Source organism: Tamandua tetradactyla, chromosome 8 (genome assembly GCF_023851605.1).
Source record: "Tamandua tetradactyla isolate mTamTet1 chromosome 8, mTamTet1.pri, whole genome shotgun sequence".
NCBI lineage: Eukaryota > Metazoa > Chordata > Mammalia > Pilosa > Myrmecophagidae > Tamandua > Tamandua tetradactyla.
The window spans coordinates 44,386,427-44,394,487 of record NC_135334.1 but is presented as its reverse complement, the minus strand read 5'-3'; the positions used below and the strand labels follow the sequence as shown (position 1 = coordinate 44,394,487).

Below are 8,061 nucleotides of genomic sequence, written 5' to 3'. Positions count from 1 at the left end.
CACAAACACTGAATAGAAGAAAAAGAAAAAAATCAGACAAGAAATTTCTGCCACTTACCCACCTCCCTGCCCATCACTTCCCTCCCACTCACTGGGTCCCACAGCTTGGGAGTTGCTGAGAGGCAGCGATCTGCCTCCTTCCCACTGGGGAAACAGACTATAGAGGAACTGGTAGCAGGGAGTTAGAACCCTAGGCATATCCAGGCACAGGGGCCAAAGACCCTAGGGCAAAACACTGATATGATGAGTGCTGCATGCAAAAGAGTGCCCGCTAGTTAAAAAAGCAAAAGAGAGAGAGCAAGAAGGTCCCAATAGCCTGTCCCCTACCCCTGCTGTGGGCCACAAGACTCCATTCCTGGGTGCCCTTATGCAGAGGTCTCTGTGAACTCAGCTTAGGCAGAGGTCAGGCCAAGGTCTCAGGACTGGGCTGGTGTTAGCTGGCAGCAGGGCAGCATGTCCAGGTGAGGGGACATAGCCTGGTGGTGAGGCCGGTCAACTGGGCTATGACACTGGGGATGGAAGGAGCCATGGGGCAGGCCAGGGAGCTTGTGTCAGTGGCTCAGATTCCAAGCACCATATGTGGTTCCTAAAGTGCCACGTGGTCTTTCCAAGGGCTTTGTTATCTCTGAATGGCTTTATATTTCAAACTAAATTGAAGCACTTTGTAATCCCAGAAGCTCTTTGACATCTCTGAAGTAGTGTCTTACAAACTGGAGTGCTTGGCAATCTTGGAAGCAGGTTGTGAGGTTGAAAACCAAACTGGACCCTTTAGTTAATCTTGGATCTTCTTTACTTCTTCAAAGTGCTTTGGAATCACGCACTGAATGAAAGGGCTTTGGCATCTCCAAAACAGTGAGAACAATGATGGGCTGTGAAAGAAGGGAGAACAGTTCCCATGCTGTTCGAGTGGCACAAGGGCAAGTACGACCGGAGCAGTACTTCAAAAGGGTGTGCCAGTAAATGCAGATGCCCTTGGGAGCTCAGTGATGCGGCTCCCTCCAGCAGGCCATCTCATAACTGTGTGTTGTATTCAGGAGTGGCCACCAGCCCCAAGTGCTTGAGAACCTAGAAGGAGGACAATGTGGTCTGCACACTGAGTTTCCTCTACCAAGAAATTTTTCCCCTTCCTTCTCCAGTTTCCTTAGGCCCAAGTGTAGGTGGGACCACCTCCAATGGCTAGGCATCTAATTCAGAGCACTCAGGAGTTCCTTTCAGCCATGAAACACCCACTGTGCTCTGTTAGTTCTTCTCTAAAAGAAACAGCTTCTCTAGAGCGGAAGTGCATAGCCTTAAGGTTGATTTCAAAGATAGTTCCTGTAACTGCACAAACTCTGAATTGCAGCTGAAGCTGAGGGTCAAAATGATATGACTGAAGAACCAAAGAACGTCCAGAAAAGGAAAAGTGATAGACTTTGAGACCAAAGCTCTTCAATGATCTACCTGAAGGCTATCCAGAACATCCTGTGAAAATTAATACCAAAAGAGAAGGGAAAGGCTGCCACTGAGGCAAAAGCCAAGCCAGGAGATCATCTCAGCTACGTAGAAAGACAGGCCAGGAGTATCATAGTCTCTGCCCCTCAGAGAGAACATCAGCCTCAGAGGACAGAGCAGAGGAGGAAAGGACAGTGATACAGAAAAGCAGCTTTTGTGACAGGAGAGTGATCATGTATTCTTAAGAGAACCTCTTAAGCAGCCACTCAGCAATCAGAGGCCAGTCATTGAAAATAGCTTTCTACCCATAGAATTTTTGGATGTCTGTGACTCCCTCTCAGAAATCTAAAAGCCTCAAGAAATGGAGGTGGTGATAGAGCACCCATCTTCAGGAGATGATTGGTCTGATATAGATGAGCTCTCAACCATTAGACTCTCTCAGGAGGAGTCCGTGTCACTGAATCTCTTGGTAGTTGCAGGGCCTTCGGACTTCAGCACATACGATGTTATGTTCTTGCTTCATTTGTACAGTAGTCCTTGGTGTGACTACGCCCGTTATTGGATGAGCAGACCCAAGCTGTCTAGCTGCCCCTCCATGGGTAGCAGCCACGATGACACATCCCAGGTTGGGAGAAGCAGCTGGAGTCTCCTGAGTGATTATTCTTCTAACTCTACCATGAGCTTCCAAAACACATCCAGATACCTGGAAGCAACAAAGTAAGGCAAATCCCAGAATTCCAGTTCATTTCATCTCTACAGGTGAAGAAGGAAAGAGGTGAAGGAGGAAAGGACATTCTAAGAGGAGGTGCCACCATGTCCTTGTGGAGGACATGCGTCTGGCTCCACATGCAGCTCCCTGCCAAGGAGCCACCAGAACCCAAGCCTATATGAAAGTTTCATTGATACCTATTGTCATTTGAACTTACTCTGTTCAAAGTTATTTCAAAGGGGACTTTACCAAGTTCTGAAAAATATGTAGTAACCTTCCTTCAGGGCTGCAACTCTGACTTCTGCAATCCTTGGACACTGACAGATTGCTTATGGGAGTATCTGTTGAAAGAGGATCTGGTTTGGGGGGCCTTTTGCTGCCACCTTCATTTTGCACATTACTACAGTGAGAATCAAGAAAGAAACCTTTTGCAAGCCTTTATCTATGCCAAGGTTGTGACAGTTGGGGAAATACACTTGTTTTACTCTTATAAGTGCACTGCGTCTGTCCCGGAACAGCACAAGGTATTTGAGAGACAGCTGAAGCTGCCTGTGTCTCTATCGAAGCCCTTGGTGATCCACTGCTGAAAAGTTGACAAAGATCTCCCGGGCATCATAATAAAATTGCATCCTCTGACTACAAGATCTGTAGGAATTGTTTCATTGGCACCTACCCAGTCATCAAGCCCGTGTTGAAGTATTTCCCAATATGTCTTTGGACTTTATGGCAGGCCTTATATATTTATATAGAGCCCTGGGAAGTGCTGAAGCAAACCCTGCTGGAGAAAATCATTGTGGAAACTGATGCTCTTTAACTTCCTTCTTGGTCAGGCAGTGCAAAGTCCTACACTATAGAGGGTGGTTCAGGGAAGCATGGGACCCTACTCACCCAGAACCTCTATAGCTAAGACTCTCCATGCACCTGAAGATTCCCAGAAACCTTTGACAGTATGCCCACCCAGGCTTGGTCTTGCATACAGTTGGAGAGATTGCCAGGGCCAAAGATCAGCCACTCTCCCACACCTTGTCCACCTTGTCTAAGAACACTTATTACCTCTACAATTTTTAAGCAGAGAACAGCCAGGAATCTTTCAAGAAAGAGATACCAGTGAATTGACAGAAAGAACATAGGCTTGTTTTGAACTCTGCCTGTAACCCAGGTCAAGGGTGTATTTGGAGAGTCCATTGGAATGGAGAAAAATGGCCAGAATGTACTCAAAATCTCTTCATAAGGTTTCTGCTTCTGGCTTGTGAAATAGAGTGCAGTTGAGTGGGGTGAATGAGGGATGAGGGGAGACCTGCCCTTGATATTATTAGGGTTTTGCCTATCAGCCAAAAGGTTCAGGGGCAGTCAATGAAGGCAGAAAAGTCTGATATAAGGGTACCAGTTTGCCAATCCAAATCCCTGTTCTCTGCAGTCTGTGTTTTTGAGCAGTCTGTGAATAGTCGCCCTCCTACTCACATAAGCACGCATGGATATGTAACTCAGTTCATAGTTCTCAATTATAAAAAGAAACTCTCAAGTGAGAAATTTCTTTTGGAGAAAATGTACAGGATACCTGTCTTATGAGGTTTATTTTCTTACCAGTGAAGTCCTTCCTCTTTCTTTCCTGGCTTCATTCTCCTAATGTCAATTACAGCACTGGCACATGAAGAAGGACATCAGCAGCTGGTCTCATTTGTTCCACTGCCAACAATATGGAGATGTGGAAAGGGGCACTCATTGCCATGTGCAGGGACAGCTCTGGCTAGTGGAGACCCGGGACAGCCAGGGTGACTCAAGGAGGAGTACTTCCTGGGGAAGAAGATCCCAGAGTGAGGTTTGTTCCCTACTTATAGAAACTCTCAGGGCTGCTACCTGAGTATGTTGAACTATTAAGAGTTCAGTTTAACAGAAGCTACCTGCCAGTCTGATAGCAGAGTGTCCCAGCCCCTCTTCACTCTGTTTTTGTTCCCTTCTTACCTCCTTATGGAACACTGAGCCAAAAATATCCCTATGGTTTTATCCTGTGTAACAGTCCCTTGTGGTGTCCCATCCAGGCTGAGACATAAATAAATTTTTAATTCTCCAAATCTCTCCTGGGGCACCTGATCTGTGAAATATTGCCTGTGTAAGATAAGCAAACTTAGAGCCTATAAATATCTCATATCATCTCCTGCCTCCCTGGATATGTACCTTGCCTTTGCCCTCTCTGTCCTATCTCTGTGTGTTAGGTTTGTGAGCCTCTCCTCTGACTTTGGAGCAACCAAAGTTATCTAAGTTCTTAGTCGTGCCCTGCTCCTTGTTGGCGTTTTGTATAGATAAATTCATTACAGGCCCTGTAAGATTATAATGGTTTAGTGTTAAGTATGAGAACACTTTGAAATATCCAGAAGGATATTTCACCCCAATCCCCTACAGTGAGACAGAGATTAACCTGGGTCCCTTGTCTGTTTCTTGGTAGCCACTAGATCAAATGTTGAATCTGTCACTTATGGTGCTTTCCTCCAGGTGTTTTTGGAAGATACATTTGAGCCTTGAAAGCTTTAATGGAATGGATTTATTATTCCATATCTGTTGTTTCTGTCATATTTCTGGTACACAAGTCACTGGCCTGGGAGTTAAGCCTTGAATCATGGCTGTCTTCCACAGATAAGCTGTGCTACTATTTTGCCTCTGCCAATGTGGCCAAATTTGCCAATGCATATAACGGAGCATTGTTTTCCTCTTGCTTGGAAGTCTTGGGGAATTGCTAACTATTTCTTTTCCACAACTAGCCTGAGTCCCTACTGCCTACACCTGAAACCAACTAGTCCTGGGTTAGAGGATTAAAAGTGAAGACTAAATGGATGTCTCCAATCCTATGAAGTCCCGCTTCCAAGGAAACGCACAAGTTATTACATACATTTATCCCTCAGTTTATCACTTACATGCTGTTACCAATGTGACATTACTTGTGTGGGTGTGAAAACTGGCTAGCATTGTTTTTGATTCAGTTTTTTGGGTGGACAATTTGATTGTTTATGTTGTGCTGCAGAATGGTTCTGTACATTTTTTCCCCTTCATTGCTCATCTCTTTCTGAAAATAAACTTATTGATCCTCTAGCCAACTTTCAACTTTCCATGTTTGTTTAGATTTTTTTGAGTTGTACAAGTATTTAATCTGTTTGTTGGCCAGCACTGTAACCTGAGAATGCAAATGTCTGGGGACATTCTCAAATACACATGTACCTCTCTGTAAAATTAGGCTGTGGATATATAAATACAAGGCACTGGGGACTTCAAGGAAGATGGCTGAACAAGGAACAGCAGAATTCATTCCTCCACCAAAAATACCTAGAGAATAGGCATAAACTGTCTAAAGTATCTGTTCTGGGGCTTGGAAGATGGGAAAGAGGACCATCCAAAATGCAGGGAAGAGCTGGATGAAGAAACAGAGAAACTGTGATATTGAAATAGCAACAAAGAGCTGGTGGGAGAATGTGTTAGCTCCAGGTACTCATCCCCAACCCTGAAGGCCAGCAGCTTCTGGTCAGCTCAGTACCTGCTTGGCTGGTTGATGCAGACTGGGAGAGTCATAGAATTCCTCCCACGTACAAACAGAGGCAGATGTGGCAAAGTTCTGATCTATCTGTTGGCCAGAAAAATTGGACCTCAGAGTCCCACAGCTTTGGTTCTGTACAGAGAGTTGCCCATGGTGACCGCAGTGCCACTGTTTTCACCCACCTAACAAGCAGAGAGGATAGAGGACTAAAAAATAACTTGCCTTTGTAGGACTCTGGAGAACAGCCTGCCAAAAAGTACCATGTGCTGGGAAGGCTGGGAATATCAGTCTTTGTAAGTTGCTTTCCTGACCATTTCACCATGACCATTTGGAACTGGTCTGCACACCCTGCATTAGCTGGGCCCTGTTCAGGGGGGAAATACTAATGAACCAAGTGCCAAAGAAGAGCTTTAACATGAACACAGTCAACAACAAAATCTTAGACAAGACAAAGAAAAAGACCTTCTGAATAATCTCAAGACAGCAAAACCGACTTTTAGAATAATCTCATCAAGATGATCAGTTTCTAATTAGTACATGTTACAGAGTGGGTCAATTATGGTTTATTCTGTTTGGAGTACTTTGTACTTCTTGGACTTGTGTCTTTATGTCATTCTTTAAAGTTGGGAAATTTTCTGCCATTATCTCCATGAATATTTTTTCTGCCCCTTTCCCCTTCTCTTTTCCATCTGGGACACCAATGATATGTATGGTGTGTACTTCATATCGCTAGCCAGTTCATTTATAGAACATTACAATCCAAAACAGCAGGATATACATTCTCTGCAATTAGACATGAATCATTTTCCAGGTTAGAACATAAAACAAGTCTCAACTTTAAAATGATTAAAATTATTCAAAGCATTTCTCTTCTTATAATGGAATGAAGCTGGAACTCAATAACAGGCAGAGAGCAGAAAAATTCACAAATATATGGAGATTAAATAATACACTCTTACATAATCAGTGAATCAAAGAAGAAATTGTGAAGTAAATTAGTAAATATATTGAGATGAATGAAAATGAGAACACAGCATATCAAAACTTACGGTTCTTTTCTGACATGCTGGAGACCAGGGTTCAATTCCCAGTGCCTGCCCATGCAAAGAAAAAAACTGAAAAAATCGTATGGGATGCAGGGGGAGCAAGGGTAGTTCAGTGGTAGAATTTGTGCCTGCCATGAGGAAGACCAGGGTTAGATTCCCAGTCCCTGCACTTCCCCTAAAACAAACAAAATACATCAAACAAAATTCAACAAATGGTACTGCAATAACAGGATACTCACATGGAAAAATAATGAAATATGAGCCCACCATTCAGCATACAGAAACAAAGAACAATGATAACAAAAAAAATCAAAACTTATGAGATGCTGCAAAGGCAGTGCTGAGTAGAAATTTTTAGCTTTAAACCCCTACATTAAAAAGCTGGAAAGAGCTAAAATCAAAGAACTAACTGCACTCATGAAGGAACTAAAAAAAGAAAAGCAAGCTAATCTCAAAGAAAGCAGAAGGAAAGAAATAAAGACTAGAACAGAAACAGATGAAATCGAGACCAAAAATAAAGCAATAGCAAGAACAAACAAAACCAAAACTTGGTTCTTGAAGAAGACCAATAAAATTGACAAATCCTTAGGTAGATTAAAAGAAGAAAATGCAAATAAACTAAGTCAAAAATGAGAGGGGGGACATTACAACTGACCAAACAGAAATAAAAAGATAAAAAGATACTATGAATATCAGTATGCCAACAAATTGGACAACTTAAAGGAAATGGACAACTTTTTAGAAAAACATGAACAACCTATACTGTGCCTAGAAGAAAAGAAAAGCTCGACAACCAATCACGATAAAGAGATTGAATTAGTCATCAAAAACCTGCCAACAAAGAAAAGCCCAGGAACAAATGGCTTCACAGGTGAAATATCAAAATCATCTCAGGAACAATTAATATCAATCCTGTTAAAACTCTTCCAAAGAATTGAAGAGGAAGGAACACTACCTAACTTATTCTATGAAGTTAACATCACCTAATGCCAAAGCCAGATAAAGATACCATAAGAAAAGAAAATTAGAGGGAAATCTTTTTATTAATACAGATGCAAAACTCTTCAACAAAATTTTTGTAAGTTGAATCCAACAGGAAATTAAAAGAATCATACACTATGATCAAGTGGATTTTATTCCAGGTATGAAAGTGTGGCTCAACACAAGTGTGGTAGTTAGATTCAGCTGTCACCTTGGCCAGGTGAAGGCACCTAGTTCTGTTGCTGTGGACATGAGCCAATGGCGTGTGAACCTCATCTGTTGCTAATTACATCTGTAGTCGGCTGGGAGGCGTGCCTGCTGCAATGAATGATATTTGATTTAATTGGCTGGTGCTTAAATGAGAGAGCACA

At 42.8% G+C, this 8,061-nt stretch overlaps 1 pseudogene; it reads left to right on the top strand.

Annotated features, from left to right (window-relative positions):
- Window positions 1-895: 895 nt before the first annotated feature.
- LOC143645074 (3'-5' RNA nuclease TATDN2 pseudogene) lies at window positions 896-2,954 on the top strand (annotated as a pseudogene).
- Window positions 2,955-8,061: the final 5,107 nt, after the last annotated feature.